The 27,803-nt window shown below is 47.2% G+C and overlaps 1 long non-coding RNA gene across 1 annotated transcript; it reads right to left on the bottom strand.

Annotated features, from left to right (window-relative positions):
• Positions 1 to 21,570: 21,570 nt before the first annotated feature.
• Positions 21,571 to 22,769, bottom strand: LOC139707131 (uncharacterized). The gene is made up of 2 exons (XR_011708677.1): positions 22,558 to 22,769; positions 21,571 to 22,229 (listed from the first exon to the last, which is right to left on the bottom strand). It is a non-coding gene; the product is annotated as an uncharacterized lncRNA (long non-coding RNA).
• Between the last annotated feature and the right edge of the window lie 5,034 nt (positions 22,770 to 27,803).

Consider the following 27,803-nt stretch of genomic DNA (forward strand, 5'->3'; position numbering starts at 1 on the left):
CTGCTCTGCTTAAAGGAGATAGTAGCTTAAAGGAGATCCAAGATGGCCACCTGAACGCTGTGCTTCTTTACCTCTTGGTCAACAAGAGACAAGCCCACCAGGCTGGCTGGGCCCAGAGTTTGCAAGCTGACCTCATGGGAAATGGCAGGTGTGCGTGGAGCTGGAAGTGCACAGGGTGGAGACTCCCAAGCATACTTGAGTGTCCAGCCTCAGTCAGTGGAGCTCCCAAGGGACCCTGCCCATCCCACGGCCCCAGAAAACCTAGTGGTGTCAGGGTAGGGAGGCACAATTGTGTCCCCCCAACTCCAGTCTCCTTTGTAATGGACCCAGGGTGGCAGGTTAAGCCTGTGGAACTTAGATGCTGTGGGCTGACTGTGTCCCCCCAGAATTCACATGTCAACACTGTAACCCCCAATACCTTAGAATGTGTCTGGAGACAGGGTCTTTACAGAAGTAATCAAGTTAAAGTGAGATCATGAGGGTGGGGCCTGATCCAACAGGACTGGTGCGATGGACTGGACTGTACCCCTCTCAGATTCATACTTTGCGTCTCTAACCCCCAATGTGGCCATATTTGGAAGTAGGACCTGTGAGAAGGTGATAAAGGCTAAAGAGTCAAAGTGGGGACTGAATCTGATAGGCATGGTGCCCTTCTAATAGGAAGAGACACCAGCGCACTGTCCTTCTGCAAGCCAAAAGTAGGTAGTCTGTAGTATTTTGTTATGGCACCCTGCACACACGACTACAACTGGTGTCCTCATAAAAAGGGAAATTCGGACACACAGACAAAGGAATTTATAAGACAAAGTGAAGAGACACAGAAAAGATGGCCTTCTACAACCCACAAGCCAAGAGAGAGACCCGGCTTCCTTCCCTCACCTCCTTCAGAAGGAAGCAAATCTGCAGGCACCTTAATTTCAGGATTCCGGCCTCCAGAGATGTACGACAATGTATGTCTATAGTTCAAGGCTGTGGTCCTTCAACGCAGCAGCCCTGGCACACTAACACATGGGGCTGGACAGGTAACCTCCAGGTCTGAGCCCACTTGTACCAGAATTGCTCTCCATGCAGTCTCTGTTCTGAGACTTCCCCAACTGGAGGGGATTCCATTCCCATGCCTCAAGCTCCCTCTTTCTTATGGACTGCGTTCAGAGCCCAGGAAGTCCCAACTTTCCATCTCATTGTTGGGTAGACTCTCGACAAGACCCTATTTTGCTTTGTAAGAAGCAATCATTTTTAATCAGGCAACACTGAGTCTCTGAGAGAGAAATCCTTGGAGACAGTGCAGGCCTCGTGCCAGTGAGAGGGCCAGTTGCCAAAGCCCAGTTCCCTGCTTTAATTCCCTAGCTCGTTGGGGGAGGGCATCTCCGCCCTGCCGGAGGGGAGGAGAAAGACAGGGGTACTTATCAGCAGAAGCAGATGCCCTCCCAGAGGCCTGGCTAGTGCCCTGCTCTTGCTGGGGCCTACCCCAGCCTGTATTAAGCCGGATTGGGAGGCACTGGAGGCAAAGGCAGGCAGAGGAGAAAGGAAGGGTGTAGGCTTCAGAGAGGAGAGGTGGCAGCCTGTACCTACAGAGTGGGCTCCCAGCCTCCTCCCTCATTACCTGCCTCCCCAGCACGACAAGGAAGGAGTCCCTGCTGTACAGTTCCAAGGGGAAATGAGACAGGGCACGGAGGCACCTAGCAGGGAGGCATCTGGTGGGCATCCAGAAGAGGCTGGCATGAGAACAAGGGACGGAGATGGGAGCGAAACACGCTCAGATGAAACTGCCTCCAAGGTTGCCGCGACACTTCAGAAGATCCAACTTTCAGGCATCTCCGGATGGTGCCTTCAGGATTCGCCCCAGGCTCAAAATTAGCAAAAACATGGCAGCCTGTACCCCTAGTCAGCCATCTGCCCCTGTCCAGCTGAAACACTCCCCAATCAGCCCCGAATATGGTCGCTGTGCCAGCTGGAGAGAGGAGGCTGCTCCCTGTGGGGCGTGGGGGAGGCAGAGGAGCAGGATCCACTGTATTCATGGGTTGCCAGATCATAGAATGAAACCCCTAAATCATCAGGTTGATTTGGGATTCTGGCAGACAAGCAAATCTGCAGATGAGAAGATGCTACAGCAGCTTAACAAACACATAGGAACCAAAAGACAACTGCATGGGAAACAGTCACCACCCCCACAACAGGCTCTCTTAAGAGAACTTTGAATTCCATGACAGATCCATAAGGTAGACCATCATCTCCGCCAGCGGTGGCGGTGGCCCGTATTTTCAGGAGCCAGGCACAAGTGCAGTTCCAAGAAGTGCGTTGAAGAATGTGAGACTTAGCAGAGTCTTTCGAGCTACCGAGGAAGGCCCATGAACTTGGAGCAGGCAGATCCTACTTTGGATCCTAGCTCCACCTCTCACCAGCTGGATGGCATGGACTAGTTCCATAAATCTCTGAGCTTGCTTTCTTTATTTTAAAAATAGGGATAAGAGCATCTACCTCAGGGGGTCTGTTGAGTGAATTAAATGAGATTATACAAGTAAAGTCTCAGACACACAGTAGATGCTCGGTAAATCCTCTCCTCATTCCCTGCTACACAGCCTTCCTACCTAACACTTCAACCTTGAATCAATGAGATTCAGGAAGGGGGAGGTATGCCTGGGATCTGTTTGAGAATCTAGTGATAGAAAACTCATTACTGTGCAAAGGGGTCAGTCACTTCATTTGAACAGCTGTCATGGTCAAAATGCTATTTTGCTATTTGGATTAAGTAAAACCAAATCAGCCTCTTTATGATGACTCATTGGTCCTATGCTGCCCCCCAACACTCTCATAAATAAGCTATGGGAGGGGAATACATATGCTCTCTCTCATCCCTGTCACCAACTCTTCTCTGTCTGTCCATCACTTCATGCATTTACTCACTCACTCATTCATTCCATAGATGATAAAAGAGCACCACCTCCCCAAATCACTGTGACCAATCACAAAGACAAAACTCCTGAATTCATTCTGAACCAGGAACTCTCTGCTGGCTACTATCTCTTAAGTGGCTTTGTAAACTCTTTTTTTTTTTTTTTTAACTCTCCAGAGGTGGTGCAAAAGGAAGAAAAAGAATGAACTACTTTGGCAGGGCCTCAGGATGCAAGGCCTTGCTCTTGGGGCCTCCAGGGAATCTGGAAGGTTGGTCACAGAGGAAGCACAGTGATCCTAATTTCTCATTCCCAAAAGGGACTAAGCCCACTGTACATGCCAGGAAACCACTCTTTACTTTGAGATGAGCCAGCTCAGTCTTATTTGCAAAGCTGTCCCCAAAGCCTCCATAGGAAGTATAATATCACCATAAAGAATCGTTATCTTCTCATGTGACTACTTCGCTCTCTTTAAAGAAATTGTCTGAGTTTGCAGTGAGCAAGCCTCCTACTCTCCCCCTCCTTTACCTGATATTATTTTGGCTCCTGATAATTACATTAGGTATAGAAACTGACTTTATGATGCTAATAATTATACATGCTTACAAAACAGATGGGTCTAAGATCCGGAGGGGGGAGCATTTATGGACTCGGAAATGAGACGTTTTGTTGGTAGGAAATGGATAGTTATTTCCAGGTTTTATTGCTGTGTTCCGTAGGATTCTTCTTAAATCTTGTTGATAATGCTTTGCCTGTATTGCCTCCCGTGCATTTTGTAAGACTTGGCTCATCAATCTTGGATGTGCTGGGAAGGTGGCCTTAACTGCCTGGACCAGGAGAATCAGGTGTGACAGGGAACAGGCCAGTGCCCCTCAGAAGAGGCATACACCTGGGAATTGAAATCTTCTCACCAATGGAAGACACATGGTGGAGAGGAGAGCACTAAACTGAGACTGAATGTTCTGTAAAATATCTGAATCAGAAGGAAACTTAGAAACTAGCTGGTCGAGCAGTTCTCTAAGTGGGGACCTCAGACCAGCAGTATCGGCGTCATGTGGGAACCTACTAGAAATGCCAATTCTCAGGCCCTGTGCAAATGCTGCCCTTCATTCTAGTTAACTGATTACTGAAGTTTAAGAATCACTGATGGTGTTCAATTCTTTTATATTCAAAATGCATAAACTAAGGCCCAGAGGGGCTAAGCGATATGCCCCAAGTTGGCCAGTTCATGGAGAGTCAGGCTAGAACTTGCAGTCCACCACAATGGCTCTTTCCCCCAAACACCATGTTACTTCAAAAGCACCATGCACACCATGGCTCCAATGGGCTTCTCAAACTTTGGTGTACATAAGCTCACAAGGGGATCTTGTTAACATGCAGGTTCAGACGGATTCAGTAGCTCTGATGTGCAACCCAAGATTCTGCATCTATAATGAGGTTTCTAGGTGATGGGATTCACTGGTCCAAGTGTCCCAGCTGGAAGAGTAAGGCTCTGGCATAAACTGGTTATGGGATTTGGGCACATCATGGGAGCAGCAGGAGTTACAGAGAAGGGGCTGCAGTTCTTCACATACTCTTGTGAGCTGAGTTTACAAAGCAGTGACTGCAGCCCCCTTCCCAGATCCCCTCGCTGTGTTTGGACCTCTTAGTCGGTGGCCATAGCCCAGCCAGTCCTTGGCCATCTCTGACCCCTTGACTTCTCACCTCACAAGCTGCCACTCTGCCTTGAGGAAAGCTGGTCCTTTCCTATTTTCTCCAAAATTCAACACAATAACCAGGTAATAGCATCCAAGAAAAAAAAAATGAAATGTTTCTTCCTTCCTTTCAAAGAACTCCTAGGTAAAAATCTCAGGACATATTCATCTTTCTGGTTCATATTTCTCTTCGCTCAGTGAGTTCCTCATAATATCTATCCTAAATCCCTCTGGCTGCCGGGAAAGTCACTTATTCGCCCAACAAGCACCTTTTGGAGTGCTTTTTGGGTGTGAGCACTGGGATATACGCTAGATGGATGGTTTTCCTCTTCCTCACTTTCTTCCTCCCTTATTTGGGACCCAATGTGAGCATAGTTCAAGCCTAAAGCTTGGCAAAGACTTCTTTTTCTTGGATGTATCTACTAATTTCACCTAACTCACCTCTCCCCTGGTCCAGTCAGGTAGGCTCTCCTTGTCCCCCTGATGGGGAACACCCCGTCTCCAGCTCCCAAACACACCCACTCGGCTGCTGCCCGAAGATGGGGCTCTGCCTTCTTCATATCCTATCTCTCTCTGAATCTCAGCCCCTCCCCACCAGGTCCCTCTCACAGGCAAACATTGATAATGAATAAATCTCTTTCAGAGTAGGGAATGGGCCGGCCTGTCCGTGGGGAAGGCCCTGCGGACACAGGCAGGATGGATGGCTGATGGGAGCGGGGCTGCCAGCTCTAATTAACGTATTGTTCTCTGGGCTCCAGCAGGATTATGGATGAGCTCCACAAAGCGGCCCACTTAACCTGAGCATCCTGGTCCCAATCTATTACTTTCTCGACTAGCGTCAGTCTATAGTTTGGCCTGGTGTGAAGGGGCTGGGTATGGGCAAAAAGCCAAGAGAGCTCAATTTGAAAAGCTTCCCAAAGGTACATGCCCAGCTTGCTGCAACTGACAGGTTGGCCTGCTGAAGACCCGGGCTTATCCCCACCCCCCCAGGAGGCAAAGAAAATACAACCTCAAATGCCACCAAGTCTCTGATCTGAGGTTCCATCTCTTTAGCCTTGCATATTGACACAGGGAGGTTACCAGCCAAATGTGGGAGCTGCTTCCTCATCACTGGCTGACAGAAACCACCAAGCCACTTCAATGGTGGCCTCTGAGCCAAATGTCATTTGCATGTCATAGAAAGTTTGTCTCTCCTCTCTGATCATTCTTTCATGTATCAACTTTTGCCCAAGGACTATCCTATCCAAGGGTGCAAATGACACAAGACTTAGCTCTCACCCTTGAGAAGCTTGCAATCTCATGGAGAGCATAGGAAACATCCAGAAGACCACAGCAACAAAGTGTTAGGGTATTAATCAGAGTAGGGTAATGCTGTAACAAACATCCCCGAATCTCCTCTGAAGGAAGCACTACACGAGGGTCCAAATGCAGTGAAGTAAGTGTGAAGATGACCAGGGTGATGGACAGGGATCTTAGAAGTGGCCACGGGAAGGCAAGCAAGGAGGGCCACCTAGACATGAGTTTCCAGGAGGAGAAAAAGGACATCTGATGTACTTTGAGGTGTGAAGGGTGATGCATTTGCACAAGTAACATGAGGGGTGATTAGAAAACAATGCAAGGTCTCCACTAGGAGTTTGGACTTTCCAGTAGAGGAGAATTATGAAATTGTTGAGCAGAAGGAAGGCATGGTGAGAATGTGTGTGTGGTCAAGGAGGAAAACCAATCTGTCAGGGATGTGAAGGGCAATTGTGTGGTGTTGGAGAGACCAATTAGGAGGCCCTTGCAGCCTGATAGGGTTCAGGATGGGAATGGTGTTTGCAATCTCCAATTTGCAGAGGAAGCAGGGTGACAGTATTGAATCCCAGAGACTTTGAGCGAGATGCTCAAAATCACACTGTTAATTACAGTTGGATCTCAGTGCGAATGCCTCTTGACTCCTAACCCAGCATGTTTTGCCCAAGATCATAAAACCAGAAACCAATTTCCAATATCTCCAGGTATAAGATTATATAAACTAAACTAAGCTCAAAGGCCTAGGCCCTCACATTTTTCAGATGGTCCCCAGAGCAGATAGGCTGAAAGGACTCTACTCACTCCTGATATCACAAGCACCTTGCTTGGATTTGATGGGGCAGTCCTCCCTGCTAGATAAAGAAGGTTTTCTCCACTTATCCTACTTCCAATTCTATGGCCAGTGGGAAACATAGCAGCATAGCACAAAGTTGGGAGGCTAGAGCCGGTTAGCTCTGGACTCACAGCCTCTCTCTCCTACAACTTCAAATGAGCTACTTAATCTCTCTAAGCTACAATGTCCTCAGTTAGGTAGCAGGGTTATCTACCTACTGGAGTAGTGGCAAAGATTAAATGAGAAAAAGTATATAACAGAACAGACAGGAGTCCGGTAAATCATTAGATATAAATGTCATTATTGTTACTTTTCTGTAAATGCATAAAGCTTTCAGACCTAGCATAAAGAGGAGGGGCAGTGCTCTGTTGGTAAAGCTTAATACTTTCAAGTAAAATGTTGGAAAAAAAGCACTGGGCCTGAAATGGGAAGACCTAAATCTGAGACCAGATTCCATCTCAGTCTGTTGTGTGATGCTGCATGCGGTAGAGACCATCAGATTCACCAATGTCTGCATTCTCATCTTCTTCCTGGACCTGAAGCTGGACTACATTTCCCAGCCTCCCTTGTGGTCAGCTGTAGATATGGGCCTAGTGAGTGGGAGCAGAGATGATGCATGCCATCTCCAGTCCTGGCCAAGAAAAGACATTTCACATACAACCTGCTCTCATTATTTTTCATCCTCTACCTAATCAAGATACTCCAAGAACCTGAAGGACAGCAAAGCCACACAATAGAAGCAGCCTGGGACCCAGATCTACTGGTTGAAGCCCAGCACCCTGCCAACTCTCACTGAAGTGGAGTCTGGCAGAGAAACAATGAGCTGCCCCATTGAGGTTCAGGGGATGTTTGTTACAGCATTACCCTTCTCTGACTAATACACTTGGCAAGTCACTCATTTTACCTGAACCCCAGATGCCTCATCTGTAAGGCAGGCCTGCTACATGTTACCTGTCCCATTTCAGTTGAAAGGTGATTGTGAAAGGTGTTAGAAATGATGTAAGAAGAAGGAATATTATTTTGGAAACAGTCAAGGATTCACTAATGTCAGTTACTAGTGCTGTTGGTGCTCAGCAGTCTACCCCCTTGGGTCATGACCTGAGCCTTTCATATATCTCTTCTTGTACTTCAGCCTTTGACAGTGAGTGAGGACAGAGAAGTGCATCAAGTAAGAGCATCAGAATTAACTATTTCCTTCTGTTTACTTTTGGAAAAAAAATTAAATTGTCTAAATCCCTATGCCCCCATTTCCTCACCCAGTACATATCCATACAATTATTTTTTAACTCTGCAGGGTAGACCTAGGGCAGATGCCAGACTGGTCCTACTGAAGCCATTACACCCCTTGTCTGGAATAAGCCAAGCATCCTTCTTCCTCTTTGCAGCAAAGGTGTCACAGGGATACCCATGTTGGTGCATTTAATGCAAAAATCAATAGAGATGTAGACCATCAAGCACCTCCATGCCCTCAAGCAGGAAGAAGGTGAGAATAGGCACATGTGAGATTTTGTAGATATGTTTGAGATGTGTCAGTATATGAGCCTGTGTTTGAGAGACAGACATGCATACACGTGTGTTTGAGAGGTACTCAAGTGTACTTAATGAAGCTACATCTAAAGTACATGCATATGTGTATGAGTTTGTATGTTTGGTGGCGCTTGCATGTTCTGTGTGGATGTATTTGAGGAGCTCATACATGTGTGTATGTGTGTGTTAGTTTTTGTCTCAGATAGGATGTGGCAGAAGAAGAAAGGTAGAGGGGCCACCTTTAGGTAAGACCTTCCCATCTCCTTCCTGGAGGAGGAATGACTAGAAAAAAGGAGAATGTCGTCGTTGCTGTTAGTAATACCCTATTCCCAGTCCCCCTTCCTGAATGTTTTCCTGGAAATTCTGGAATAGGCATCTTCCCCCCCACACACACCCCAAAGAAGGCAGAATCATTTGTTGATTCACCTGCTGTTTTACCCTTTGTTCTCTTCCCACCTGTAGCAGACCCTGGGCTAGGCTCTGGCTCCAGGACCTGTCCCCTCAGCCCGTCCAGTTTCTCCTCTCCAGCCCTGGCAGTGTGGACAGTGTGTGAGAGAATCTTCCTAGGAACAAAGAAGGCTGGGAGGCCAGGTTGGGCGAGCAGAGTGGAGTGAGAGGGAGGAGGCCTGCAGCCCCTCCTGAGCAGGGAGGGGACCAAGCTGAGGGAGGCTCTCAATTCTCAGCCCCGCGGGAGGCCTAGGAGAAGAGGCTGCCAGCATGGTGGCGGGCTGCCGGGTTAGGAACAAGCCCCTGACACAAGGGGTTTGCACAGGCGCACAAATGAAAGAAAATCAGAGGAGATGAAACCATACAAATTTCGGGTAATAGAAAGAGAGGAAAGAGATGTGCGTGTGGCCTGGGTCTCGGCTCAGAAAGGTCGATTCCAAGACGACGCTGCCCAACTTTATATTACTTTTCAGAAAGCCAGTGAGCTGAAAAATAACTCTCACCTTTTTTTTATATTATTATTCGTATCTTCAGAGTTTCTTCTTCACATTGTTTTGTGCATCTCAGTTGTTCATTTCTTCCCAGCCTGATTTCATTTGGAGATTTGGCCTGGAGCCTGGAGGGGAAGACGGCCCTTCTCCTAAGAATGCATTTATTCCAAATCCTCTGTAGCTTGGCCCAGTCCTGGGTGAAGGAAGGTGGGCGTGGCGTGAGGTAGGGAAGGGTGCAGGCTGGCCCTCTCCTGTCCTTCAGAGGAATCTGTGCTACTCATGGGGGACACATGTATGAATACACGTTTTTGTGTTTATGTAGTTCTCGGGGTTCATGAAAGGGTGTGCAGGTGAATCTGCACACACATGGGAACGTGCCTGTTAGGCTTGTCAGAACGTGGGGCAGGGTATCCACGCACTTGTGCATGTGTGAGAGGGACCTGTGGGTATGTGTGTGTATGTGACAGGGATCCAGAGTGCACATATGGGTTGGAGAGAGCACCACATATGTGTGAGTGCATGTGCAGCCTGCCCTCCCTCTGGGTGGGAGGGAGCTGGTGTGACTAGGTTTTCTGTTTCACTTGAGTCTACAGTGGCAGTAACTGGCTCCTTCACCTTTCGCCAAGCTCGGCGAGGCGCAGATGTTGTTTGAACCAGGGAAAATGTCAGCCCCCAGGAGGAGCCCAGCTTTAACTTAGAGTGAGCCCCTAGGAAGCATGGCAGTGTATTCTGGGTATTGTGCTTTGGGTCCATTTGCATTTGCTCTTTCCAGTAACTAAGGACTGGTGGGTGGTGCGAAGAAGGGGGGGACTCCTCCTCAGTGCCCACTGCCCCTCCCAGCTTCCCCAGGCTCCTGGTGAACCTGGCATCAAAGGACGCTTCAAAAGTAGCAAAAGAAAAAAAAGCCCTAGGCCACCCAGCCCCTTCCCCCGCCCTCGCCCCCGTGGTAACCTAGAAGGATTCTTCCTGGCTTGAAACGCCTGCTCCTGGGCTCCAGGTGGGAGACCTCACAGCAGAAGCTGGGTGCTCCAGCATTAGTCATGCCCCAGGGTAGGCACATCTGGAAACTGCCCTAGTGGTCAAGACTGGTTGATGGATGGTGATGGTAGAACGCCTGAGCTTTACTAAAGCCAGCAGAGCAGAAGATACAAATGTTCTCCCCTCTTTCCCTCCTTGCAAGCATGAGCCTTCACTATGTCTCAGAGTTAGGGGTTCTGTGTGATTCCCACCCCACCCAGGGACACTCCGATGGGCTGTGCAGGAACCAGCAAAGTCCCCTTGTAAAAGAACTTCACCTCCAGGGCCCTGTCACTTCAGGAGCCATGGCTTCCTAGGACCATCCCAATATTTAGGCAGATGTGAAAACTCTGGCTCAGAGATGCTAAGTTAGTGACCCGGAGCAACACAGTCAGTAAACAGAAGAGCCAAATTTAAACTCTGTCTGGGTCTGTCTCATCACAGAAATAACTAGTATACAGGGCTCACTCCTAAAGCAGGCAAGTTGGGAGGAGAGAGGGTTCAGAGAGTAAGAAGAAGACACACTTTAAGCTTGGGTTCTATCAGGTCAAAAACAGACCCAGGCCTAGCCCCAGGATGCCCAGTGCCTGGTAAAACAGGACCTTCACAGGGACTGTGGAGTCACAAGTACGTCGGCCACAGGAGGCCCCAAGGCTGCTTTCCAGTTTAATACTCAATTGTTATTAATCTATAGCTGCAGAGGACCGAGGGAGGCAGTGGGGTGGAATGAGAACATTCTGTGTGACCACCTTCGAGTTATTTAAACTCTTAGCATCTGCAAAATGGTGCTGCAGGTGGAGCCTGACTCACAAGTGAAATGGAGTTTGGTTATCTGATGGGTGTGGAAATAGCTTGATTGAACGTTTCCCTTCTGCTTCAGTGGGCCACGGGATCCCATAGGTGGGCTCAGCTGTGGTCACCTCTCTGCTCAATCCCCACGAACCACCCAGCTCACCACCATTGGAAGCTGAGAGTGGGGCAGGTCAACTCAATGGAGGGAATGTCCTGAGGTGGGTCCCCGTTCCCTGTGCTGATCCTGTTGCCTTGCCAGCAGGGAAACGTCTGCTCTCCCTGTCCTCTCTGTTCGGGACCACAAGCAACTGCCAGGCTGTACCGAGAAGGTTCTGATTTGCTCTAGAGAAGGTCTTAGATGAAGGACCACTTAGGAACCCTATCTTTTCCTTAGCATCCCAGCCCCTGATTCACCAAAGGGAGTTTTCCCTTTGACAGCATTCATGCATAAAAATAATGAGATTTAGCCCTTTACCTTGAGAAACCTCTCTGCAGGGTGACATAGTGATAGGGAGTGTGGGGTTGAGTGGCAGAGAACTTGGTTTTACTAGGTGATGTTCGTCCCTTCCCTCCGATGTAAATGGGGTGCAGTGATCCTATCCCAGAGGGATATTAGGGAATTAAATGGAATGATAGATAAATTCATGTGACCCAGTAGCCTAATTAGTCTAAAATGAACATAATAGCCCTAGCTGTGTGACCTTGTGCAAATTACTTAAACCTTCTGTGTCTCCATTTCCTTATCTATAAAATGAGACTAATAATAGTATCCACCTCATAGGGTTAAATGAGTATTAAATGAGGATTAACGGAGGATTATGCGAGTTAATATTTATAAGGCACTTAGAACAGTACCTGCTACATGACGAGTGCTCCATGCATTATAATCATAATCCTTCCCAGGATTACTATTTGCCATCACAACTACCCTTTGAAGCAAGAAGTGTTGCTATTCCATTTCATAGATGAGGAGACTGAGGTCAGGAGGGGCTGCCCTATGGGCCCAACACCTGATCTCGAGACTCCGATGCCAAGTGGGGTTCCCTCACACAGTGGCTTTTCCTCTTCGGGGAGACTTTCCAGGACTCTAGCCTTCCTCACTGTTCCTTATAGCCCAGTCCAAGACAGGCTCTTCCTCCTGCCTTCTGAGGGAGCTGCCATCCTCCAGATGGCTGCCTGGGTCAGGCTTTCCCTGGGGGACACAGGGACATCTGCTTCTCTCCAGACAAGAGAGCCGCCGCAGGAGAAAGGGGCCACCAGGATGGCTAGGGATGGTTCCTGCTCCAGGGCCTTCCAGATGTTCTGCAATCAGCAGTCCTCCTCTGGATCTCTGTCCTTTGGACAATTTGGAGGCTGTGGAGTCACAGCTGTCACTGCAGGCATGTGAGCACGTGTGAGTCTGTGTGTATGTGTGGGTGTGGGTGTGGGGTGCTCCTCTCCCCAAACCACCTCCAGGTGCTCAGCTGCAACAGGCGCCTGCAGTGAGGATCTGAATGACAGGGTGCCTTTCAAAGGTGCCTCCTGTGGGGACTTGGGGACCCTTCCGCAGTCACCTCTACACATCTCGGCACACCCTGTCACACACTCACGCATGCACACACACCACACACACGGACACAGAGGAAATGATCAAGTGCAAAGAATCCTCGTGTGCTACTTTATATGGCAAATAATTGAACCGTACCCTTGTGGTCTCGGTGAGGAGTTTCATCCATATTCATGCCTCGCGTTTCCTGTGGAAACGAACACGCCAGACATTCCCGCACAACGGAGGGAGCAAGAAACCTTAAGCACTAATTCAGCGTCTCTCCAGTCCCCATTCTTGGCTCCGGGCAGAGCAGATTTAGATAGTGTCTAACCAGCCGGGAAGAGGCGCGTCCGCCGCGGAGGCTCGTCCTTCCTTCTTTGTCCCCGCGCTCCCTTTCTCAGCCTTTTGTTTCCTTCCTCCTTCCTCTTGCCTTCTTCACCTCTTCCTTTCCTTTCTCCTGCTCTCTGCACCCCGCCCCGCCCCCACCCCACCCGCCTCCTCTTCCTCCTTCCCTCCCGGTCTGCGGTCTCCCCAGCGCCTCTCCTCCTCTGGCTCTCCTCCACCTCCCCCTGATCCCAGGCCTCCTCCTCCACCCAGCTGGGAAAGTTCCTGTCTGGGCTTGGAGTTTCACTTTCCTCCTCTAGTTATCACGGGGAGGGGTGCGGCTGGGGTGCTGGGAAGCTGGTTTGGAGCGCGCGTGTCTATGAATACCAAGCATGTTAATAGGTTAAAGTAAATCTAAAGTAACATTTGAAAGCAGAGAGATGAAAGCAGATCACAGGCCAAAGATCAAACAATCTAGAGCCACTTCTAAGCCTTTTACAGCTGGAGATTATTAGCATTTGAAAGTGAAGAGCATTAGAGGGAGAGAGGGGGAAAAAAAAGTTGGAAGGAATTTTTGTTGTGGAGATAAAAACTGAAATAAATGACAGTGGAAAGGGAGAACTAGAAAGAGGCTGCCTTATTTTAAAAACCATATTAAGACAGTGGTGGGGAGGAAACCTATGGCTTTATTTTTAGCTCATCAACCAGTATCTGAGCTCAGGGCTGGGGTTGGATTCGCCCATCCTTCACCTTGCTCTCTCCCCTCCCCTGCCATCTGGGGAGGAGGCTTCTGGTTCTGACGGGCACTCCCTTCCCTCCAGCAGCGAGACTGAAGCCTCTGGTTGGGGAAGGGAGTGTGGCAGGGGAGAGGAGCCTCCACTGTGGTGGGGCCTGGTCTTTCCTCTGTACTCCCAGGCACCCCAGGACCACCCCTCCCCCAAGCCCATCCCGTTTGGGGGTGGTCCAGCCAATTTTTATAATCCTAAAATATTTAAGTTGATGGAATCAAGAGATTATCCACCTGTGATTCTTTTTCTGTAATCACAGGCATGACCAACCATAGCTGCTAGTCCTTCAGTGCAATCCAGCCACCTAACATCCTAGAGGGGCCTGGGGCCCCCCATCCAGGGCAGGAAACACTGTTCAATATGAGAGTCTCTATAACTTCCCCTCCTCCACATGTTTGAGTTAGTCTATTTTCTAAGACCCTAATGTGTGTCAGGCACTCTTCTAGGTGCTGTGAAGACTACAGAATGAAGCAGGCAGCTTCTCTATTTGTGGGCTTTTATAAACTAGTGAAGGAAGCAGATGTTAAACAGACTTCAGGTTAAACATGGCGGGTGGATCACAATCATTTATCAAAATTCCCTCCAAAAATCACATGAAATTCAAGTTTTCAAGGAGTCCCAATGGACTAGGTTCTACCACCCATACAAGAGGCCAATAAAAGAGATGAGTAGTGGTGAAGGTAGGAAAGGAACTGTAAACAGCATAGCTTTATAGGGAAGACAAGGGACCAGCATTCTTCACCCACCCTGTCTTCAGAGGTACTGAAGTGAGCTCCCTGGTTATGTAGACAAAGGGACCAGAAATATGCAGAGTCAAGCAGTCTTGGTCAAACCGTGGTCTGGTTGTCATTATCTCACAACTGGTCAGGAAGAGCTCTGTCCTTGATAAGAAAGTTGATGTTGCTTGGAGGGTAGTTTTGACTCCTATCACAAGATGTTTATACATCAGACCTGTTGTCTCTGCAATCCAAGGTGACTGCAGGAGAGTGACTCAGAGCCAAGAAGACAGATGTAAAATGGAGGCAGAGATGTCAAGCTTTTATCCTGCTTTTAGTGACCCATCAAGCATCTGTAGGCATGTGCAGGCCCAAGTGAACACTCACAGTGCTTCTGACTCTTGAAAAGCAGCCTCTAAGTTCTTGTTGTAAAGTCTCTAAAACCCACCAGGTAAAAGGAAGTGAAAGAGATGACAAAAGCAGAGCAGGAATGTCTTCAAATTTCTGGAAGATCAAAAGTGAATGCATGTGACAATTAACTTAATAGAACAGAGAAGGTTTAAATGGACCAGCCAATCTGCAGAGGGAGGTGTCCACGAGAAAGGAGACATAGCCCTGTGAATCATCAGGAGGACTGAGAGTTGGGGACATCAGGCATGGCAGAAGCCAAAATGAGGCACATGGATAAACAGGGCCTTGGGTACACCTCCAGGTTCCCTCATTTAACTGTGTCAGGCCAGCACTCTCCTCCCCCCAAGCTGGGTCAGGAGCCATCTTGTGAAGAAAGGGACTGGAGGTAAGAACATCCTAGAGGGGACCTCACGTGCTGCCCTGCCTGAGGTGATGCTCAGCCCCTTCTCCATTTGTACCTTCACAATGGTAATAGCCAGGCCAACTCACAACTCCCACCACTACCACCCCACCCCCCACTGCAGGCAGGATTCTTCTCCGGAATCACTGAATGCCCTGAGGGAATGGGGGACAGTACTGATTTGGGAGGTATCCTAAAAAAAAAAAAGTCACCTCTTTCTTTTTGTATACAGTGAAATCCAGGGGCCAATGGGGCCCTCTCATGTCCACAGAACTGCCAATCTGGTTTTCTTAATGCCTCACACTCTTAAATAAGGACATTCCCACATGTCAAGAATGCTGCCACCAGGAAGATCAACAAGCCAACAGAGAGAAAAAAAAAAATTCAGAAGAAGCAAAGAAAGTTTGGAAAGAGAAAAAAACTTTGAAATACAGCATTTGTAGCCTCATAGAGATAAAAGCAAAATTTTCACCTGAAGCAAAAGCAGGAAAAGGTAGGTAGACAGGTAGGTGGATGGATGGATGGATGGATAGATAGATAGATAGATAGATAGATAGATAGATAGATAGATAGATATTAGATATAAATATAGATCTAGACTATCATACAATAATGGTCAAAACACCAGAGAGCTCTTGTCTATTAAAAATGATGGCAAAAATCCAAAATTCACTAAAAGGTTTGAAAGATAAAATAGACAAAATTTCCCCAAATGTGGAACAGAAAGAGAGCAAATAAGAGACAGAGAAAGACAGATAATGGCAGAGAAAATGAGAACATTAAAGTATCAGTTCAGGAGGTTGGTCATTTGACAGTTAGGAATTCTAGAAAGGTTCAGAGAAAATGGAGGGGATAATTATCAAAGAAATAATAGAAGAAAATTTCCCAGAACTGAGAGATGTTGGTCTGCAGATTGAAAGGCCGTTAAAGGTCTAAGTTATGTGATCATGACGCCTCAGACACAGGAGACGAGAGGTGCCTAAAAGCCTCAGAAAGGGGTCGGAACAGAGCCACACTCCTCTGATGGCAAGTTTCCCTGAGAAAAAAATTTTAAAAAAGTTAAGTTACAGATTATTTAATACATTTGCTCATGTGGCAAATAAGGTTGACAGGGATTTTCCAGTTCTGTGAAATCACAAGAAAAATTATGAGAGGTATGTAAAAAGGAAAGAAGGCAAACCAGAAATGAGGGAAAGCATACAGTTGTACAAGAAATGATTATATTGTATGGGTCTCAGGAGTAAACAGCTGTACTTACTATTGTATAAGAACAGACTATTCATTTAATTTTCTTAAGTGTTATAAATGTATATTTTGGAAAGGAAGGCAAAGTTATGAGCTAAAGTTTGTGCCGTAATTAATTCAATAGATAAGGTCAAGAATTGTCCCATCACAAAATAGAGCTGGGAGAGAGAAAGAGAGAGAATATGAATGGACAGTGGTATGTCCAGTATGCAGTAATTCCAGAGAGGTATGTAAGGAAACCCCCCTGGGTAACAGTTAAGTTGTATGCATTTCTCTGAACTCATCAGTTGGCACACTGAAAACCTACACATTCTACCTTGTGTAAAATTTGCCTTAAAAGGGGAGAAAAAAGGAACCACAAGAAAATAATGAACTTCAATGATGTGCATGGTGAAACATTTAGAGATGAAATGTATTCGTATTTACAACTTACTCTGAAATACAACAAAAAAATAAGATGGATAGGTGGATGGATGGTTGAATAAATAGGATGATGGGAAAGTAGAAAGAAGTGATTGAATACATATAGCAAAATATTAATTGTAGAATTTAGTTAGCAGATTTATGGGTATTCACTGCAAATTCTTTCAACTTTTCTATGTATTTGAAATTTTTATGAGAAAATATAGAGAGAAAAAAATAGAAATATAAGCATGGTATTTAAGTGAAGTGACCTAATGGCCAGGAGAAATATTCAAGAGTTGGAAGTGGCTGACTCTTGGAGGGTGAAAAGAGATGTGATCAGGGTCTGATGGATTTTGTGTAGAACCTATGACATCTAAGTTTTAAATTCTATATATAAATCACTTTGGTTCCAAAAAAAGAACTAAAAAAGAAAACAGGACTCAGGTATTGATATGTGTATTAAATAATGAAAGGTATTTGCACAAAAATGTAGGATTTTATAATTTGGGAGTCGATATGACAAACAGGATTGAGGTGTCACGGCAGTAAGAGGGATGCCAGGGCCCCTCGGTTGTGAGTTCTGAAAGGCATCTCTGAGCAGGCACAGTCGGATTCAGGCAAAGAATAGCAGGACCAGAGATTCCCAAGGTGTGAACTAGAGAGGTTCAGTGGACTGAGGCATATGAAGGAGGAGGAAGAGGAGGAGGAGGAGAAGGAGAAACAGGAGGAGGGAGAGGAGGAGGAGGAGGAGGAGGAGGAGGAGGAGGAGGATCATGCTGCATGTGTGTCCATGCTCCAGTTAGACAGCCCTTGATGACCAGAGGAGTTCAGGCTCCTGAGCTGTTTGCTTATTGTAATTGCTACTCTTTTGTCTTCTGATTTTGCTTTGTTTATATAAAATCTGTGCTCTGAAAATCCAGGCCCTTATCTGTCTCTCAAGTGACAAAGGCTGGAGAAGGGGCAGAAAGACCTTGCCGTGGTGCTGGAGGTAGGGGTTCCAGGGAAAGGGCCCTCTCCCTGCCTGCTCTGGTTGCACCCTCCTCCAGGTCTCCTGTTCATTACACCTGGGAGGTCCTGCCATTTGTTTTAACAAGGAAGGTCCACTGTTAAGGCCTCATGTATTCTCAACCATGGGAAAAGACTCATGGCCTGAGCGGGTATTAGGCACCAAATCCAAGAGAGTCAGTCCGTTTGCCATGAACAAGAGTGAGGCCCATTCCCAGCAGCACTTCGAGAGCTTCCCTTTCTTGAACAGGATAGGAAGAAGTTAAGGGTGGAGTCAGGGCATCCCAGCTCAGAGGGAAAGGGTAGAAAAGAGAAGTGTGGGAGACAAGGAGAGAACCTTCTACTCAGAAAAGGAGGGGACTGGGGCAATCTGGGGCCCTCCAGAAGTGCTGGGAACAGAGACAGGGCTGCAGGGTTGGTGAGAAACGTTCCCCTGGAATGCCCAGAGTCTGGGCAGCTGGATGAGAGACAGCCATGTACCTCTGGCCGGCAGGTGCCTGCCCCTAGTGACAGTGAATGGCACCAAGCACAGACACCCAGGGCTCTGGCACAGAGCCGGTAGCTGCCACTGTGGAGGTTTTTATGCTAATGCCACTTGTCAAGCCGTCAGCTCTCAGGGTAGCTGAACCTGACAGGGAAGCAGCTGGGTCCCTTGGGTTTTGCTTCCCCTGAGCATCTCCCAGGTCCTCGGAGGTGTCCAGCACAGGCTCAGAGCTGACTTTCCAGGAGGACTAGATGAGCAGGAGGGGGATGGTGTTTGAGGGCTTGGGGCCATAAAGGGGAGAGGGGACCATTGGCCCTCCCATGGGCTTCACCCCAGAAAGTTCCATCCTCCTTTAAAACCCACCCATTCAGAAGTGGGACCTCAGCAGGTAGGAGGGACAATACAACTGGGCTTTCCTGGATATTAGGCAGATATTCCCTGGATATTCCTAAGATATCAGGCAGCTTTCCATCTTATAATGAAATACCTGAGATCATTAACTAGTAAAGAGAAAAGGTTTATTTTGACTCACAGTTTTGGAGGTTCTAGTGCAAAATATGGTGGACCATTGCTCTGGTCCTCTGGTGGGCATGCTGGATGGCAATGACGGGGACTGTGTAGTGGAACAAACTATTCACCTCATGGCCAGGAAGCAAAAGAGAGAAAAAGAAAGGGTTTGGGGTCCTACATCACCTTTGAGGGTAAACCCCTAATGACTTAGGAACTTGCCATGAGACCTTGCCTCCTAATGGATCACAGCTCCTCCCATAGTAGCTCCCTGGAGACCAAGTCTTGAATATATATATATATATATATATATATATAAAACTTGGGAGTCTTCAGCTTCCCAACTATCACGGAAGGGAATGGAGAATTCATTCTAGATCACTAGATCAGGCCCAGGAGCCCTGCCTAGGGTAGAGGGAAGGGCACAGGGCATAGAGACAGAGACCTGGGCCCTAGTCACGTCTGTGCCACTCTTACCATGTGGCCATGGACAAGTGACTTTACTTCTGTGGCTTCAATTTCCTACTGTGTGCATGAAGCATGGGTGGCAATAGTCTAGATGTGTTCATCTACTCAATTCAATGAATATTTTCCAAGTGCCAAGTCCCCATTAAATGGTCTGAAGATGAATTAGAGTCAGTGCAGACACTGTCATCAGATGATGGCATTCTCACAAGTAGATGGAAGCTCTTCAGGTCTAAAGGTCCAGGATCTGTGGGAAGATATCTGGGGAAGATGCGGGAGGGGATTATGACCTCCCCTAGCCAGCATCGATGGCCACAGCTGGGTCTGAGGCCTGTGAGATTCCCGAAAATGATTCTCAGAGTTGTGTGGCAGGAAGGATCTGTGGGGAAATCCACTTCCTGCCTTTCTTCCAAGAGAGGTTGGGAGCACTGGTATCCAGGAAAATCACTGACCTTGGAATCTAGACAGACCACCAGTTCCAGGTCTGTTCCCAAAGACACTTTCTGTCCTCAGGAGTTTGTTGTTTTTTTTTTTTAAATGGTTACCATGCATCCGGAGAATGAGGTGCTTCTAAATGCAGAGTACAGTCCTGACCCTTCCTGGGAAATCACCCCACCCAGAGTCTCCAGGGTGTAAGAGGGGGCCAGATTGCCACCAGCAGGGGGGCCTTCAGGAATGCCTCCTAGCCTGCTACCCACGGGTGTTCCACAAGATGTGTGGGGAGTTTTCCTGTAATTGGTTTATAGACGGTTCACTCAGCATTGTGTCTGGCCATAAAATATACTCACTTAATAGTCTCCAAGGAGTCTCAAAGCCCTCCAGGCTATAACTCGGAGCCCCCAGCCCCTCCTGCTTGGCCTGACACCTTGTTTGGTGAATCTGATTTGATTTTGATCTTAAATCTGCCCTCAGTGCCTCAGAGGGGTAGCCCCAGGGAGGGGCTGGGAGTGAGGAGAGGAGGGTGGTTGCTGAGAATTATGACTTGGGACCATTAGGAAGAGATGACCGCTCTGCACAGCCTCTTCTAAATCACCGGGGGAAGACTGTCACTGCACACACTGCAGGCTGCAGGCTGGGCTGGCAGGCAGAGAGGGCGGGGGAGGGTGGAAATGTGGGGACTCTTTCACTGGTCTGGGTCTCCACCAGGCTCCAGGGCCTCAGCTCTCTTGAGTGGGGCTTCCAGTGGCCGCTGGGCCCTGGGAATTCTTTCAACCTTGCCCAGTAGTGCCTTCCTCCCTTCACAGGACTCTTGAGAAGTAGGTCCCCAAAGGTAGCGGGATGGGCACCCTGTGGTGAAGAAATAAAAAGTGCAGGGCTTATTGTCCTTCTGGTAGAGGGTAACAGTCCTGTGCCTGCATCTTGTTCTCTAGGATAGACAAAGAAAAATGGAGCAGTGGAGACGCTCTGGCACCCTCACCCAGTGGACTAGTCCACACCAGCTGCTGCCAGAGGGGAGGTCCCTAGTCACATCTGTTGGCAGAGGTTGTTGGAAAATGGATCCTCCTGTCTCTCATTTCTCTTTACCTTTGTGTCAGCAGACAGTTTAGGGCAGTGGTGGAGAGCCAAACTCTGAAGTCAGATTTTCCAGATCTGAAGTTAAATTCCACCACTTAATTCTGTGACCCCGGACAAGGAACTCACCTCCCTGTGCCTCAGTTTCCTTAGCAAATAAAGTGCAGGGTAATGAGAGCGCACTCCTCTCATGGTCACGGTGAGAATTACACATGCAGAGATCTCAGAGCAGGAGCTGGCGCACAGTAAGAAAATAATCCACACAAGCTGCTGCTCACCTTTGGTTATAATCCAAAGTGGGAGACAGGGGGCAACTGCAGGGACAGGCTCAGGAAGTATACTGAATGGTTACTTTCCGTTGGACCATGTCTTTTATGCATCTAAGACTTAGGAATGAATGAATGATATCTCCAAGCATGACAGTAGGGGGCTACAAAGACCCCAAGGCACGGTTCTTGTCACATAGTGCTTACACTCTAGAGAGAATGCTTCATGGCCAAGGTCAAAGGTAACTCTAGCACCAGTAGCTCAGAAAGAGGGGTCAGCAGGCGTCTGAAGCTAGGAATGGCCAGACATCCCTCTCCTAACATCAGAGGCCTTTAGGGAGCATCAGGAGAGGCTGGCGTCCAAGGGGCCCCGTGTAAAATGGCAGCATAGCACAATTTACTGTCAATTAACCCTTCTAAGCTTTGACTTGTAGTCAAGATTTCCTAGGACATTTTGATCCCAGAATATTATTAACCAAAGGATCATTTCATGTTAGAGGCTAAGGAATCAAAAGTCACACAGCTATGGCTTCATTTATTTACTTATTTATTACATCTGGAGAGGCTGTAGAAAGCAACTAACATTGTCCCTCATTTTATAGAAAGGAAAACTAAAGCTCAGAGAGATGAAATGTCTTTTAAGTTTACTGATCCTCTCTCCCCAATGTGTTCCTTTATAGCTTGTCACCGTGTCCCTAGACTCGTCTTTGATGGGGAGAGACAGGGATCAGTTTCCTAGTTTGGGGAACTGGGAGGATAAAATGGCTTATCCAAAGCTATACGTAGATCAGAGGCAGAAATAACCTGACCAGCATTCTGACCCCACCTTTCCTATTGTTGGAAAATTCTGATCCTGCGCACCCGAAGCCCCCTGGAGGTAACAGGGTGTGGGCAGACGCACTGGATCAGAATGAGGAGAGCAAGCCCCTCGGCCATGCACCTTCCACCAGCCCTCTGTCAACTGTTCCTCTGCAGAACACAGCACAGCCTCAGAAGGAGCCTCGAGTGCCAGGGAGGCTCCAAGCCAGTATCAGGAGGATTTTCATGAACACAACTGTCTGTGTCTGGGCAGCCATGTGGAAAGTTGCAATATAACCCACTGATGTCATGTGGCAGGGGAAACAAGATTTCCAGAGCAGCCGCGCTGCTCTTTCCAACCTCCACGTGGAGCAGAATCCCAGACAGGCTTCTGGAAGAAAGGGAAGAGAAAAAAAAAAAAATCACACCAAATTGCAGACAAGACCCTGGTTCTGCAGGCTCTGAGGGAGGGTGGAAGGAGTTGGGAGGGTCCAGAGTCGCTGGGCAGGTGCTGAGCTGGCTCCTGGGGTGGGCTGGAGCCACCTCTAGAGCTCTACTCTGAGTTTGCTCTCAGGGCACTAGGAGCAAGGGACAGGCAGCTGACCCGGAGGAGCTGGGCCAGCCATCCAGTGTTCATCAAGCTCTCCCAACATCTGAGAGCCCAGGACTTCAGAAATCACCGGGTCATTCCTCAGACCTCGGGCAGGCTTTATTCCTACCTTTGACACGACACGACACTCACTCTCCTGGTCTTTAAGGACTCCAGTTTTCTGATTTCTACAGCCCATTCTACCAGCCATTCTGGGATCACATCTAAAGTCCAAGCAAATCCATCCTGATCAGTTGACCGGCCTAGACCGGTCTTCAGAGAGGCAGGACCCCGTGGTAGAGGGCAGAGAGGCAGGACTGGGGGCCACATGCCCCTCCTCTGTTAGTGTCCTGTGGGGTGTTACCTCACTTCCTCCCACTGGCTGGCAGATCACGGCTGGGTCATGCAATCTCTCTGGGCTGCAGTTCACTAGTTTTTTTAAATGGGGAAAAGGGAACAAATGATAAAGTTCCTTTTAGTTTGAAAAGTCTATTATTTTATGACTATTTACAGGTAAGGGGCAGCAGTTTGGTGTAAGTTTCATGAAAGATTTTTCTGTAGCTTTATTAATGTATCTTGGGGTTTCTAAATTCTGAAAGTCGTCAGTCTAATCCCAGAAAGCTTGGAAACCTTTTGAAAAACACCTGTTTCCTGAACAATCCAGAAACAATCTCTATTAACCTGCGGGGGTTGTTGTTGTTGTTTTGTTAATCATTATTTTAGTTGTACATAGGTATGGGTCTATTATTGTTTTCTGAATGTGTTATTTTAAGTCTTAAGTCTTTGCCTATCTATATACCTTTTAAAAAGAATATACTATAATAATATTCTTCAGTATGTATTTTAGTCATTTTGAAATGCATTCTAAGTATTTTCTTATACCAATATTCTCCTAAAAAATGGCATTTTATTATTTATATTTTTTCTCATGGTTTTTGATATTCAAGCAAATCACAAAGGAATACAAATGGTCAATTAACGTTTAAAACATTCAGCCTCAATAACAACCAAAGACAAGGAATGAGATATTATTTTTACATATCAGGTTAACATAGATTTTTTTTCTTAATACCTGATGAAGAAATGGACGATCTTTTACATAACTGGAGGGTTAGAACCTATCTATCTGGAAAGCAATTTTATATATTAAAACATAATGTATGTCTGATTGTTCACTTAAAGATTTTATTTGGAAAAACTCACCCTATGGGAATAATTGCCTAAGAAGAAAAATATATAAGTACAAGAATGTTGAAGCATTATTTATATTTATAACAGCAAAATTTTAGTAATAGCCTAAATGTCAATTAATAGGTGTTGTGTTTAGATATGAGGTGTCCCTTAAAAGTTCATATGTGAGAGAATGTAAGAATTTTCAGAGGTATGATGATTGGATTATGAAAGGTATAACTTAATCAGTAAATTGATCCCCTGATATGGATTGACTGGGCAGTAACTGTAGGTTACTGGGCTGGAGGGTGTGGTAGGAGGAGGTAGGTTCACAAGGGATGGGGGTGCCTTTGGGGTTTATATTTGTCCCTGGTAAAGCATGTTTTCCCCCGCCCCTTTCTTCCTGCTTGCCATGTCCTAAACTGCTTTCCTCTTCTATGCTCTTCCTCCATGAAGTTCCTCCTCACCTCAAGCCCAGAGTAGGGTGTCAGTTAATCATGGACTGAACCTTTGAAATCAAGAGCTAAACTGAAAATTTCATCCTCTACATTATTCTTGTCACATGATGAAAAAGCTAACTAAACTAATAACAGAATAGTTAAGAAAAGCATGAGGCATACAAACGGCAAAATACTATGCAATCATTAAAAATGATAATGTACCTTTATAGTTATTGACTTGGAAAGATGTCTTTGACATTTTGTGGAATAAAAAGAAAAAATCAGATAACAGAACAGCAGGCAAAGTCTGAGCCCATTTATGTAAAGTCACATGCACAAATCTGTATGTATCTTACAGGACAAAATGCCTGAAGCATTGTGGACTTCAGATAGGAGGGGCTTAAAGGTTGCAATCTGGTGAGAATGGGGTGGGGGAGGGGGGACAGGTTTGAGTTCTTCTTTTGCACCAGCATTTACTAACAAACCATCAGATTTTTTTTTTTCCTCTGAATATATGCTCATTTGGGACAGTGGGAAGGGACACTGATGCAGATTAGGAACACCTCCATCTGCCAACAGGTGTTGACCAAAATGTTAATAATGATCATCTATTCGAGGTGGGATTTAGGATGTTTTAACTCCTGCTTTGAAATTCTGATTATTATTTAAATATTTTACAAAATAATTTTATAGTATTTATTGTTTGGCAAGACTCACAAGTAGGGGGGTGTTTTGGGGGGTTTTGTTTTATAATATCCTGAGAGCTTGGATTTCTGCGTCCTGCAATATAGCATAAATTCTTCACCTTGTGGTTTTCCTTCCTCCAAGAACTTCAGTCCTCTCTTGCTAGGTTTGGGGTATCCAGGTAGGTACAAGCCCATGGGAATCTACATTCTCAGATTCTACCTGCATAGCATGCCCCATACTGGCCTCCCACCATAATAAGAGGGATATCCAAACACTTCTGCTGGGCTGCCCAGGAGCATCTCCCAGGTTTTGGTCCTCTGCCGCCCTTTTGTCACATTTGCCCTTTGGACTGATTAAACCACTGAGCTCCCAGCAGATGAGGAAATCCTGCCATTGACTCCACCCTCAATCTCAGCTCTGTTAATCCTGGAAATACCCCGCATGGCTTCTGACCTTGACCTGGTTTTATCTTTCAACTTTGGCTTTGCTGCTCCCTGGCAGTTTCAGGACACCCCTGATGTCTGCAGGTTTTATCCTACCTGGTCCAACAGTTCAACAGACATCTACCAAGTGCTCACTATGTGCCATATGCTGGGCCAGGTTGTGAACAAGAAAACCCATTAATTTAGGTCCCTACCCTTGAGGGAGCTCAATCTGTCAGAGGAGCCTGAAGGATTGGGTCACTATGATGGTAACCAACCCAGTAGGTTAATTACTGCCAGGTAGTGATTTAAATGCTTTGTATGTATTATCTTATTTCATCTTCATTGTAACCCATGCAGCGAGCTCTATTATACCCATTTGAAAGACTAGGAAACTGGACATACAGAATAACTTTCCCACGTGAGAGAGAAGTAAGTGTCAATCAGGAATCAGAACCTAGGTAATCTGGCTCCAGAGGTATCAAGTCTTAAACACTACATTCTATGGAAAAACACAATGGAACCATCTGCTGGATCTTGTGATGGACATTAACACAAAGAGCTGTGGAAACTCAACAAAATGAGTCATGAGGTCCTCTGACTCAGACTCTTTTACCTGAGACCAGGACATACACCCAGCCTTCTCTCTGCTGCTCTCCTGCCTAATGGAGACCCACAACCCCCTGAGCTGGACTGGCCAGACCCTGTTCCACACTTCCTCAGACACAGTGGGCCAAGGGTCTGGTCCCCTCCCCCAGGAGGGGGGGTGGGATGCATAGAGACACAGCTGGCCCCAGAGCTGTCCCACTTGGTTCTGGACTTCCTCCCCATCCTCCACGAGCACCCAGTTGGAAAAAGAACTGGTGAACATGTCCCTGCCGTGGTTCTGCTTCCATTAGTAGCCATGCTTTCTGCAATAAAGGTGTTCCAGAAAATCTTTGTCTGAACAAAATGTTTGCAAATTGAATCCCATTTAGAATATATTGGAATTGTCAGCCGATGATACCATAGCATTAACTAGCATTGAGCTCTTCTTATGTACCAGGAACTTTGCTTGTAATAATCATTTAATTCTTAGAACAGCTCTGTGAGGTGTGTACCATTTTCATTATCCCCATATAACCAGTGAAGAAACTAATCCCAAAGAAGCTAACAGACTTGTTCAAGGTCACACAGCTAACTTCCCAGCCCAGAGCTCAGTCCTCAACCATCACTCTGGTATTTCTTCTCAAAGGAGCACTGAGTGACTTTCTAGGCAAACAGTCTGAGACGCAAGTTTTCTAAGCTCCAATTCACGTTTTGCCAAAGGAGAAGAAACCTCATTTTCTTGGCTCAAACCTCAGCCTCCAGTTTCAGTTAAAAAAAAAAAAAATTCTAGGAGCTGAGCTGCATGGGATTCTAACCACTGTCCACCATGAGGTCTCACCACTGTCGACCATAAGGGGGCGCTCTAGAGATACCCCTACCTCTGTCCCCAGCTGCAAGCAAGCGCACGCGCACGCGCACAAACGCACAGACTTTCGCTCTCACGTGACTTTCTGGTCCAATCCCGTACTGCCTACTTTGACCAGGCCAGCTGCTTGGGATCTCGGGACTGAGTCACTAGGAGCCTGGGCAATGGAGAGAAAGGAAGCTGAGTAAAGGCAGCTAATACTATATCTATGATATGCAGCTTTGGTCGTAATAAACACTGCAGCTGAATATTCCCGCGGGGCCTTCCTAATGGAGGAGATGGATACACTCCAGAGCAACCCCAGGGGTTTTACACGCAACTCTGACTAAACTCCCTATAAAATCAATCCCGCCTTTTCACCAATTGTGACAGGGTGTTCTAATATTAATCCACTCTCCTTGTCAGTCAGCCCCCCACCCTCAAAGGCTTTAATGATCTTTAGGCAGGCATGATAAACACAACACATCCAAGCAGAGAAGGCCAGGCCCAGGGAGTCCAGGGAGCTGCTGCCCCTCACCACAGCCACTCCGAGGCTCAAGAGGGACAAAGGAGACCCTCTCCGGCCCTTGAGTTGCCTTCTTTTCCAGCCGCCAGACCTGGCCAGCCAGCTGGGTGGAGGATGCAGGGCTAGTCTCTGGGCCCCCACCTCACAAGCTGCCCAAAGCACTTTGCAGGACTCCAACTGCTGCCAATGCCGGCAGGCCCCGTGGATGCTGATTGTTCCCGGCAGCCCTGTTTCTGCAGCTCTACTTCTTACTTCTATATCTTGGGCATCTTCTTTTGTGCTTCTGACAGCTCCCTTCTCTCCAGAGGGAAGCTGGGTCTGGAGGGAGAATACTAGCAACCAAGGGAAGAACTGGAGGTTTCTGGGGCTCATTCCTAGGGGCTCATTTTTCCCATTGTCTGTCATTCTCATCACCCCGAAAACAGTTTGCCCAGACCTTGTGCCCTCCCACACCTCCCTCTTGATCTCTTGCTCCCTCTTGCCCTGGCCCCTCCCTTGCCCCTCCAAGTCTCCTAGAGTTCCAGTAAGGGGTAGAACTGGGACCAGAACAGAGAGGCAGTCAGAGAGAAAGATGAGCAGATAGTTGGAGGCAAAGACCAAGATGGGACACTTGGGGGAGGGTAAAGGTGAGAGGATGAAGAGGATACAGTCCAGAAAAGCCTCCATCTTTCTACCTCCACATCCATCTCTGAGTCTTCA

The sequence above is a fragment of the Marmota flaviventris genome, chromosome 9 (genome assembly GCF_047511675.1).
Source record: "Marmota flaviventris isolate mMarFla1 chromosome 9, mMarFla1.hap1, whole genome shotgun sequence".
NCBI classification, from domain to species: domain Eukaryota; kingdom Metazoa; phylum Chordata; class Mammalia; order Rodentia; family Sciuridae; genus Marmota; species Marmota flaviventris.